This window comes from Papio anubis, chromosome 12 (assembly GCF_008728515.1).
Source record: "Papio anubis isolate 15944 chromosome 12, Panubis1.0, whole genome shotgun sequence".
NCBI classification, from domain to species: domain Eukaryota; kingdom Metazoa; phylum Chordata; class Mammalia; order Primates; family Cercopithecidae; genus Papio; species Papio anubis.
Genome location: NC_044987.1, coordinates 69,515,504 through 69,527,960, shown reverse-complemented (window position 1 = coordinate 69,527,960; position 12,457 = coordinate 69,515,504). Strand labels below are relative to the sequence as shown.

The window sequence follows — 12,457 nt, the reverse complement described above, 5'->3', positions numbered from 1 at the left end:
GAGCCTGGCCTCATGTGACCGAGTCTTATTTCTATTTAGAATCTCTGATCTTTCTAAGCATCATAATGTATTTTGTTATATGTTTTAATAGAAATGTACTTTTTAACTTTAGAGGCAATTCTCTAGTGTTTGTTTAGTAGCTTTGAAAATTTAATCAATATCTCTCCTCTCCTCTTCCTACCTTAAAGGTTAATGAGAGAAGAACCCTGTATTTTGTTACTCATCCTTGTATCCTAATGCCAGGCTTATATGACATGTACTAAATACATGTTTGATGAATAAATGATTGACCAAAGGAACAAGAATGGTAGCATTCTGCCAGCTGCAGTGGCATGCACATGTCATCCTAGCTACTCAAGAGGCTGAGATGGGAGGATCGCTTGAGGCCAGAAGTTGGAGACAAGCTTGAGCAACATAGTGAGACCTTGTCTCTAAAAAGTTAAAAAAGTTAGCTGGACATGGTGGCACCCCCCTGTATTCCCAGCTACTCAGAAGGCTGAGAATTGCATGAGCCTAGGAGTTGAGGCTACAGCAAGCTATGATTGCACCACTGCACTCCAGACTGGTGACAGAGTGAGACATCATCTCTTAAAAAAAAAAAAAAAAGGTAGTGTTCTGTTTCATTTTGAACACTCCTGACTAATTGGGAATCTGTTATTTTAGGAAATTAGAGAGGCAAAACAATATGGTTCAAATAATGTTACTTTGGAGTCATTTGCATAACAAATGTTTTTTGATCCCCTACGATGTGTCAGGTACTGTGTTAGGTACTGGAGATAGGAAAACAAAATGTGTTTCCTTTTATCAAGGAAAGAAGAGGACTTTAATTATTGAAATTACTGTGATAAATGCTATATGTGTACAGTGAGTCCTAAAGTTGCACCTAAAAGGGCTATTTAAACAAGGTTTTGGAACAGTGAGTATAGAAACAGCAGGTTTGTGGTACAAGAAGATTTTATGGAGGAGTGGTACACATATAGTTTTGAAGGATGAATAGAAATTAGCCAGGTGCAGGTAAATGGGGATAATGTTCTAGGAAGAGATAGCTGCTTGTGCAGAGGTACAGATATGAAAAGATACAAGGGTATGGGGTGTGGCAGGAGATGTATGAACCAGATAATGAAGGGCTTAGAGTTCTTTTAGAATATCATTAAAGACATTTTCAAAACAACTTCTTTTCTCTCTCTGGTGAAAAAGGAAGCAGTTTTTAAGGACAATCTCAGAAATACAGAAAGGTGTATAAAGAAAAATATGAAGATGACTCATAATCTCTTCAACCAGAGATAACCACTGTTAACATTTTGGCATATGTACTGCCATAATTCCTCTATTTTTTCCCCCTCTCTTTTTCCTCCTGTCTTTCCTTTTTTTCCTTCTTCCTTTTCTCCTCTCTTTCCCTTTTCTCTGGCCAGATCTTTTTGGCCCTTATGGCAAAAACTTGAAGCACTCACTGAAAATAGAGATTAGGGGTGGAAAGAGGCAGGGTTTTTACCTTAGAGTCATTTTCTGAAATAAATATTATAGAAAAAGATATAATGTTGGGAATGGAGAGTTTGAATTTGGTCATTAGACATGTTTTTATTTCACCAAAACTAATGTAGCATGTAATATGTGTCCACTTCTATTTTAAGAGCTTTAAAAATTACATATTTAAACCTTTTCATGATCATGCAAGGTAAGAGCAGGTTGAATATCCCTTATCTGAGATGCTTGGGAGCAGAAGTGTTTTTGAAATTTGGATTTTTTCGGATTTTGGAATATTTGCAGATACCATCCAGTTGAGCATCATTAATCCAAATATCCAAAGTCTGCAATGCTGCAATGAGTATTTCCTTTGAGTGTTATCTCGGTGCTCAGAAAGTTTCAGATTTTGGAGAATTACAGATTTTGGATATTGGATTTTCATATTAGGGATGTTTAAACTGTATTATTATTCCCATTTTACAGGTGAGGAAATTGAGACACAAAGAGATCTAGTAATTTGTTTAAAGTTAACAAAACTAGTAACTGAAATCCAGGCTCTAGATTTAAATCAGGGCAGTTCTGGCTCCAGAGATCATGCTCTTTACCACTATGCTGTGCTACCTCTCAGAATGAGGCCAAAATATATGTGAAATAGTCAGGTAAAGATATTCAATAGGCATGCGATTATCCATTGGAAACCCAGGAACAGGTTAGGTCTAGGGATATATATTTGGAAGTAATTTGTATTTTTTCTTTGGAAAAATGTCTATTCAGGTTTTTTTGTTTTATTTTTTGTTGGGTTTTTTTTTTTTTTTTTTTTTTTTGCCGTTGAGTCGTTTGAGTTACTTATACATTTTGGATGTTAACCCCTTATCACATATATGGTTTGCAAGTGTTTTCTCCCATTCTGTAGATTGCTTTTTCATTTTGTTGATTGTTTTCTTTGCTGTGCAGAAAAAGTTAAATTTGATATAATCTTATTTGTTTATATTTGCTTTTGTTGCTTATGCTTTTGGTGTCATATCTAAAAAATTGTTGCCAAGAACAATGTCAAGGAGCTTTTGCCCTCTATTTTTATCTAGGAGTTTTACAGTTTCAGGTCTTATGTTATATCAAACTTTAATCCAGTTTGAGTTGATTTTTGTGTATGATGTAAGAAAAGGGTCAAATTTTACTCTTTTGCATGTGGATATTCAGTTTTCCCACCACCGTTTATGGAAGAGACTGTCTTTTGCCCATTGTATATTCTTGGTAACTTTGTCAAAAATTAGCTGACTGTGTATGTGTGAGTTTATTTCTGGGCTCCCTATTCCATTCTATTCGTATACGTGTTCGTTTTTATTCTAGTACTGTGCTGTTTTGATTACTGTACCTTTGTAATACCATTTGAAATTAGGAAATGTGATGCCTCCAGCTTTGTTCTTCTTTCTCAAGATTGCTTTGGCTATTCAGGGTCTTGAGGTTTCATACAAATGTTAGAATTGTTTTTTCTACTTCTATGAAAACTGCCATTGAAATTTTCATAGGGATTGCAGTAAATCTGTAAATCATTTTGGGTAGTATGGACATTTCAATGATATTAATTTATTCAGGCTATGAGCATGATAAATATTCCATTTATTTGTATCTACTTCAATTTCTTTCATTGATATTTTATAGATTTCCAGGTATAGATCTTTCACCTCCTTGGTTATGTTCAATTTCTAAGTATTTTATTCTTTTTGATGCTATCATACATAGGATTGTTTTCTTAATTTACTTTTTTGGATAGTCCCTCGTTAATATGTAGAAACACAACTGATTTTTGTTTGTTTTGAGATGGAGTTTCACTCTTGTTGCCCAGGCTGGAGTGCAATGGCATGATCTTGGCTCACTACAACCTCCGGCTCCCAGGTTCAAGCAATTCTCCTGCCCCAGCCTCCCAAGTAGCTGAGATGACAAGCACACACCACCACACACAGCTAATTTTGTATTTTTGGTAGAGACAGGGTTTCACCATGTTGGTCAGGCTGGTCTTGAACTCCTGACGTCAGGTGATCGCCCGCCTTGGCCTCTGAGAGTGCTGGGATTACAGGCATAAGCCACCATGCCTGGCCCACTACTGATTTTTATATGTGGATTTTGTATCTTACGACTTTACTGAACTTGTTTATTAGTTCTAACAGATTTTTGGTGGAGTACTTAGGGTTTTCTCTCTATGTATACATAATATTACGTCATCTGCAAAGACATTTTTTACTTCTTCTTTTACAGTTTGAGTGTCTTTTATTTCCTTTTCATGTCTAATTGTAACTGCCCAAGGGGTTCACCTTGCCTGCTGCCTAGCCAGAGCCGATTCATCAAGACAGGGGAATTGCAGTAGAGAACGTGTAATTTACGCAGAGCCAGCTGTGCGGGAGACCAGAGTTTTATCATTACCCAAATCAGTCTCCCCAAGAGTTTTTAAGGGTAACTTGGGGGGAAGCCAGTGAGCCCACAGTGCTGATTGGTCAGGGATGAAATCATAGGCAGTCGAAGCTGTCTTCTTGTGCTGAGTCAGTTCCTGGGTGGGGGCCACAAGATCAGATGAACCAGTTTATTGATCTGGGTGGTGCCAGCTGATCCATCAAGTGCAGGGTCTGCAAAACATCTCAAGCACTGATCTTATGAACAATTTAGGGAGGGTCAGAATCTTGTAGCTTCCAGCTGTATGACTCCTAAACCATCATTTCTAATCTTGTGGCTAATGTTAGTCCCACAAAGGCAATCTAGTCCCCAGGCCAGAAGGAGGTCTGCTTTGTGAAAGGGCTGTTACCATCTTCTTTTAAACGATAAACTACATTTCTCCCAAAGTTAGTTCAACCTACGCCAAGAAACAAACAAGGACAGCTTGGAGATTAGAAGCAAGATGGAGTTGGGTAAGTTAGATCTCTTTCACTGTCTCAGTCATAATTTTGCAAAGGCGGTTTCATAATTGCTTGTCTCTGATGTTAGAGGAAAAACTTTCAGAGGAAAAGCTTTTTGTCATTGAATATGATGTTATAGACTTTATTATTTTGGGGGTACATCCTTCTTACCTAATTTGTTGAGAGTTTTTATCATTAAAATATATTGAATTTTATCAAATGCTGTTTGTGATCTAATGAGATGATCGTGTGATATTAATAATTCTGTTAATGTGGTATACTGAATTTATGGATTTGCATATATTGAACCATTCTTGCACTCCAGGGATAAATCCTACTGGATCATGGTATAGGATGTTTGTAGTGTGCTGTTGAATTCCGTTTGTTTAATATTTTTGAGTCTGTATTCACCAGGGACGTTAGCTTGTACTTTTCTTTTTCTGTAGTCTTTATATGGCTTTTTATGATTTGTATGATTCAGTCTCCTTGCTAATTATTCATCTGCTCAGATTTCCTATTTTGTCATGATTTAGTGATAGTAGGTTTTATGTTTTTAGGAATTTATACATTTCTTCTAGGTTAGTTTGTTTGGATATGATTGTTCATAGTAATCTCTTATGGTTCTATTTCTGTGACATCAGTTGTAGTGTCTGCTGTTTTATTTCTGATTTTATCTATTTGAGTCTTCTCTTTTCCTAGTCTGGATAAAGGCTTGTCAGTTTTGGTTATCTTTTCAAAAAACCACCTCTTAGTTTTGTTGATTTTTTTCTTTTGCTTTCCTTGTTTATATTTCATTTATTTCTGCTCTAATCTTCATTATTTTCTTTTCTATCGCTGACTCGGACTTAGTTTGCTCTTCTTTTTCTAGTTCTTGAGGTATAAAGTGAAGTTGTTTGAGATCTTTGATTTTTTCTTAATGTAGGCATTTAGTACTATAAACTTTCCTCTTAGAACTGCTTTTGCTGCATCCTATAAGTTTTGATATGTTATTTTTTCATTCTCACTTTAAGATATTTTTTGACTTCTCTTTTAGTTTATTCTTTGATCCATTAGTTGCTTAAGAGTGTGTTAATTTCCATAGATTTGTGAATTTTCCAGTTTTTCCTCCCATTATTGATTTCTAATTTCATACCAATTTGTTTAGAAAATATTCTCGGTATGATTTCAGTTTTTGTAAATTTATTAAGACTTGTTTTGTGACCTAACTTGATCTGTCCTGGAGAATGTTTAATGTATGCTTAGGAAAATGTTTATCCTTCTGTTGTTGGGTGGAATGTTCTGTATATGTCTGTTAGGTCCATTTGTTCCAGAGCAGTGGTCCCCAACCTTTTTGGCATCAGGGACCAGTTTCGTGGAAGACAGTTTTTTCATGGATTCTGGGCAGGGGGATGGTTTCAGGATGATTTAAGTGCATTACATTTATTGTACACTTTATTTCTATTATTATTACATTGTAATATATAATGAAACAATTATAAAACTCACCATAATGTAGAATCAATGGGAGCCCTGAGCTTGTTTTCTTGCAACTAGAAGGTCCCGTCTTATTGTGGGGTTGTTTGTTTTATTCTTGTAGGTTTATGTTCCTTATAGATGCTGAATATTAGACCTTGTCGGATGCATAGTTTGCAAAAATTTCCTCCCATTCGGTAGGTTGTCTGTTTACTCTGTTGATAGTTTCTTTTGCTGTGCAGAAGCTCTTTGGTTTAATTAGATTCCATTTGTCAATTTTTGCTTTTGTTGCAATTGCTTTTGGCATCTTCGTCGTGAACTCTTTGCCAGCTCCTATGTTTAGAATGGTATTGCCTAGGTTGTCTTTCAGGGTTTTTATGGTTTTGGGTTTTGTATTTAACTCTTTAATCCATCTTGAGTTAATTTTTGTATATGGTGTAAGGAAGGGGTTCCGTTTTAATCATCTGCATGAGGCAAGCCAGTTATTCCAGTGCCACTTATTGAATAGAGAATCCTTTCCCCAGTACTTGTTTTTGTCACGTTTGTTGAAGATCAGATAGTTGTAGGTGTGCAGTCTTATTTCTGGGTTCCCTGTTCTGTTCCATTGATCTGTGTGTCTGATTTTGTGGCAGTCCCATGCTGTTTTGGTTACTGTAGCCCTGTAGTATAGTTTGAAGTTGAGTAGCATGATGTCTCTCAGCTTTGTTCTTTTCCTTAGGATTGCCTTAGCTATTTGGGCTCTTTTTTGGTTCCATATGAATTTTAAAATAGTTTTTTCTAGTTCCATGAAGAGTGTCAATGGTAGTTTAATAGGCATAGCCTTGAACCTATAAATTACTTTGAGCAGTATGGCCATTTTAACAATATTGATTCTTCCTCTGATAAGCATGGAATGTTTTTCCAGTTGTTTGTGTCATCTCTGATTTCTCTGAGCAGTGGTTTGTAGTTCTCCTTGTAGAGCTCCTTTACCTCGCTGGTTAGCTGTATTCTTAGGTATTTTATTCTTTTTGTGGCCTTTGTGAATGGGAGTTCATTCCTGATTTGGCTCTGCGTGCTGATTGATCCATGGGTAGCCACGGGCAGGCCTGGAAAAAGCACCATCTGATTGGCTGAACAGTTATCAATGAACTTCTCACTCTGAGCCCCAGACTTCACCCAGAACTGGCACCCCGACTTCACCCAGAACTGGATGGCCTAGACCCCAGGCTTCAGGCTATCCTTGGCCTTAAGGTGGGGGTTTCACTGGGGACCCACCCCTTCCTGCCTGGTAATCTATCTGCCTCCCACTGCCATTGACATGCTGTCCATGGTGCCCAGGCTGTTCGCACAGAGGGTCAGTGGCAGGCCTGCACCCAGCTATCTTCAGCACCACCCCAAAGCCTCCCTCCCGTACTCACCGGTTACCAAAGTCCAGAGGGGGGTGAGGCAGCAAGGGGCTGGCATGTCAGCACTGCCCTGAGTGCACACACCTGGCCAGGTGGCGACAGCACCCGGGCTCGGCCACAACTTTGCTCCGAAATCGGAGTGAGCACTGGGAGTGTGGAGAGGCCAGGGAACAGGAGCAGGCACTTCCAAGCCTGTGGGGATGGGGGGCTTCCTGGGCTTCCGAGAGTGCAGGGATGCCTGGGTCCAGAGCTGCAGCTGGGCAGCTGCAGCTGTGCCTGGTAGCACAGGACTTGTTTGGTGGCGGGGCTCCCACCTGTTCCCCACCCCCATGGGCTCTGTGGAGTGCACAGCCCCAGCCCCACGTCCCCGACTGCAGCTGGCATCCCCACAGTGGCTCTTCCAAACTGACCACTGCCACCATCAATTTGTATTCATTCTTTCAGTAAAGTAAATGATCTGATAGCTTGATAAGTTGTATCCTTGAAAAGATACAAATAGTATCAAGTGCGTGGTAATTTTCCCCATTTGTAACTGTTTCAATAATGTGAAAACACCAGTAGGCATGGAAAAATAAAATTATGAAGACATTTAAAACGTTACTCTATTTTAGAATAAGGTAGAGTTGAAAATTATCAGAAATACAAATGTTATTTCACTATTTAATCCTTTATATATGTGAAGTTTTAAAGTATGTATGACCTTCCCCTCTGAAATGAGAATAAAATTGGTGGAAAATTTTAACAGAAGAACACATAAAATTCTGGACTATAAACATAAATATTATTGTTTGGCATTACCCCAAAATTCCCCTTTAAAAAAAACAAATAAATGGAAATAACATATATTTGAGTGTTCTGTCTCTATGTTCTTTGAACCAAGCAGGCCTTATACTTTATGAATTTGTTCCACCCTCTTCTAATATATCTATCAACAGAACATGGCAACAGTGTTACAAAATTTAATGTTTAAAAATTTTGAACAAATTAAAAACATTAAATTTATATTTCTCTTACATTTTACTGTTCTCTAATGAGGGAAAATGATTTAAATTTTGGACTAAATGCAACCAGTGTATAAAATAATTCTCTTCTGAGTGATAGTGAAACAATTACTGAATTACAACTATATGCAGAAAGTATTGTTACCTAACATGTTTTCTATGTGACTAACATTATAGCTTACTGCAAATGGTTTGTTTTATAATTAATAAAGAGATCCAGTTGGAGTTTAACACAAAATCAAGATAGAGAGCATTTAATTTTTGGGGAGAGCTTTCAGTACTAAAATAGGGAGTCAGAATTTTCTGACTTTAATGGAGTCAGAAACTGGGTAACTTTTATTCTTTTAACTTAAATCAGTTTCTGGATTTAATTTATCAAAATAGATTATATTGTATGTGTATTGGTGAACTAGAAATAGATCAGCTCTTACTGGGACTGAATCCTAACCTTGAATAATTTTAACTGATTGGATTAAGGCGATTTGTTATTTCTAGGGCCATTAGGCTAGCTGCCTGCTAAAAGAAAACATAAGTTTAATTTGGATGAAGGTAGCACCATTGAGAGTCTCAAGTTACGGCCACATAAAAAAATATACAGCATTTAGCATTCAATCAAAAGTAGTCAGACATTCAAGGAGGTAAGACAACGTGATTAAGAAACTAAGAGAAATATTAGTAGAAAGAGACTCACAGGGGATTTAGCTAATGACACTATCACACATGGCTGTGCTTAATATGTTTAAGGGGGAAAAAGACTTAGTATGTGGCAGAGAACTAGAAACTAGGAATTACATCAAATATGAGAACTGAAAAGGTATGATAACTGAAATTAGCAACTCAGAGGATTGACTTAGCAGCACATTGGGCATTGTTGAAGAAAATTAGTGAACTAAAATGTAGGCCAGAAGAAATACTGAAACTATTTAATGGGGATTTTCTTTAAAAGATAAAAAATACAGAAAAGAGTTGATAAAATGATCCGGTATGTGGAATACTTTCCAGAATCTCTAAACACTACTAAAACTAATTAAGGAGTTCTTAGAAGTTGCAAGATAAAAGATCAGTTTACAAAAGTTATTTTTGTATAGGATAGCAATAATCTATTGAAATTCAAATTTGTATGTAAATGCAAAAGACCTAGACTAGGCAAAACAACTTTGAAAAGTAAGAACAAAGTTTGAGGACTTCCACTAATTAACTTGAAGACACATTATAATGACAAAAATATTAATACTGTAGACGAGATAGACAATAAACAATATTAATTTAATCAATAGTACTAAATAGAGAATACAAACATAGACCCACACATATATGGACAACCGATTTTTTTGAAAAATGTATAAAGATTATTCAGTGGAGAAAGGATAGTCTATTCAACAAATGGTGCAGAATAACTGAATAACCATATTAACAAATGATCTTCAATCCATATCTCACAGTATATTAAAAATGATCCAAATTAATTGTAGACCTAACTGTAAACTCTAAAATTATAAAACTTACTTCTTTCTTTTTTCCCTGATCAATCTATAAGTTTTGTTGATCTTTTCAAAACCAGCTTTCATTTATTTTTTTCTGTTACTTTTGTTACCACTTTCATTGATTTCCATTCACAACTATATTATTTTCCTCCTTCTGCTTACTTTTGGGTTAATTTGCATTACATTTTCAAGTTTTTAGGGTAGAAGCTGAAGTCATTGATTGGAGACCTTTAGTCCTTTCTGGTAAAAGTGTTTAGTGCTATAAATTAATCTTCAAGTACTGCTTTAACTGCATCTCACAAACTTTATTAAATTGTGTTTTATTTTATTCAGTTAAAATATTTTCAAATTTTTCTTTTGAATTATTCTTGACCCATGACTGATTTAGAATTGTGTTAGAGTAGTATTTCCTAATATTGTGAGATTTTGTAGATGAATTGGTTTTGAATTTAATTCCATGGTGGTCAGAAGATGTAGATTTGTATGATTCAAATTATTTTAAATTTTATGAATGCTAGTTTTGTGACCCCAAATTGGTCCATCTTGGCCTCTACTACTTAAATTTAAGGCTCTCATTATCTTTCTTCTTGGTAATCATAAACATTTCTTATCAAGTCTTCCTCTAGTTTATCTTGCTTACATTTCACTGTCACCAGAGTTGTTATTCCTAAACAGTAATTTGATTTTGTCACTTTTATCTTACTCCAAAAGTGTCAGGGACATCCCACTATCTGTAGAATGAAATGAATCCTCTTTATCATTGTAGAAAATGCCTTTCATTAATTGCCTGTAAGTTATTTTTCTATGAAAACCTCATCTGGTACTATCATCCTTTTCTGCTTCTTCCCAAACATTCTGTATGAGCCATGTTTTATTGTTTTTTTTTTTTCCCAGAAAATGTATTATGGATTTTCAGACCTCTGTGCCTTCTATCAAGCTATTCCTTTCTCTTTGCATTCCCCTTTTCTCGCCTTCTTGCTTTCCATTTAATACCCATGGTTGATTCTGCAGCACATGTGGAACATTTTTGATTCCCTTAGTCAGAATCCTGCTTTATCTTTGGTTCATTGTTTATATGTTTCTTATGGTATACTTTTGGGTGACACTGTTTGTGTCATTGTTCTCACCTCTGAGTAAATGTTATTTTTCTACAAATCTTTTAACACCTGAAATACAGTAGGCATTCACTGTATCTCAGTTGTGAGGAAATTAGGACAATATATGGAGTATTTTATTTTATTTTATTTTTATTTTTATTTATTTGTTTTTTGAGATAGAGTTTCTCTCTTGTTGCCCAGGCTGGAGTGCAATGACACAATCTCAGCTCACTGCAACCTCCGCCCCCCAGGTTCAAGTCATTCTCCTGCCTCAGCCTCCCAAGTAGCTGGGATTACAGGCATGCACCACTACACCCGGCTAATTTTCTATTTTTAGTAGAGAGGGGGTTTCTCCAGTTGGTCAGGCTGGTCTTGGACTCCTGACCTCAGGTGATCCACACGCCTCGGCCCCCCACAGTGCTGGGATTACAGGTGTGAGCCACTGCTCCTGGCCTATTTGGGGTATTTTCTAATTTATAAATGTGCCTTCCTTAATTCAGCATATAGATCAAGGGGTTCTGGCATGAAGAAAATTTTTAAGTTATGTTTTAAGATAAATTGGATTCAAAATCATAGATTCTGTACATCTTTTACAAGTCATCTGCATTATGGATAGTTTTTACAACAGAACAGAATTCCCATTTCAGTTCCACAGGTACAGCAGAATTCCCAGCCTAATTTTTAGTAAATCTTAGAGAAAAACAAAAACTAATTTTGACAATGCTACAGAAAATAATGAATCACAAAAAGAACTAAAAATGTAGTTTATTGGCTGATAGCTATAAAAGTATGTGTTCCTGAAAGTTTAGTGAAGATGACAGTAATAGTTGATTAATGTTGACTATTCACTGGAAAATGAAATTATGGATGATGTAGGAATCATACTCATAGTGACAGCAATAGACCTATTTAAATGTAAAGAGGAAGATGGCCAAAAATTACCTGCAAAGCTAGAAATTTCTTCTGTGCTAGCCAAAGATCCCCAGTCCATAATTTTATGTTATACTCAATAATTTAGTTTAATTTACGATAAAACAGTAGGAAAGTTATTCAGGAAATCATCACATTTCTTCTAAATCTAAAAGTGTTTTATTATAGTAAAAGTTGTACATTTATGTTTTAAGCTAAAATGAGCAGTCAGAGATGTTTATCATTTTTTCTGATTTCCTGCATTTGTCAACTAGTTTAAGTAATCAGATTAACCTGCTGTATACTTTTTGATCTGTAAATAATTATATGAATGGGAGTTATTCTTATAACCAAGAAAATAAGCTCTGTGCAGTAGTAACATTTGAATACCACTTTTACCATTTTCAAAGATATTTTGGGTGTGCCATTTCTTTGACTTTCAACAACTTGGGGAGTAAAGAAATCCTAATTGAAGATATCAATGGATGTATGGAACCTTGTGCTCTTCCTCCCTAATTCATGAAAAAAGATGGATCCAGATGGCTGAGCAAGCAAAGAGATGCCAAGGGATTTTCTGGTCAACATTATAGAACCTCTTTAGAACTGGATTACTGGATATTTTTAGAGGTATAAAGTATTGTGTATGTATGCATAGATGTTTTCAAATGTCATTGAGTCCCTGAAGGCTAGAGACTGTGTATTTTGGAATATAATATTTGATAACATATAGACATGTTCTCCAAGGGAAATACATGTCAACCTTTAGCATTGAAAGTTGGG

At 36.0% G+C, this 12,457-nt stretch overlaps 1 protein-coding gene across 7 annotated transcripts in view; it reads left to right on the top strand.

Moving 5' to 3' along the window:
• SBF2 (SET binding factor 2) overlaps positions 1-12,457 on the top strand; it is a 517,824-nt gene that overhangs the window by 113,850 nt on the left and 391,517 nt on the right. The window lies entirely within an intron of this gene.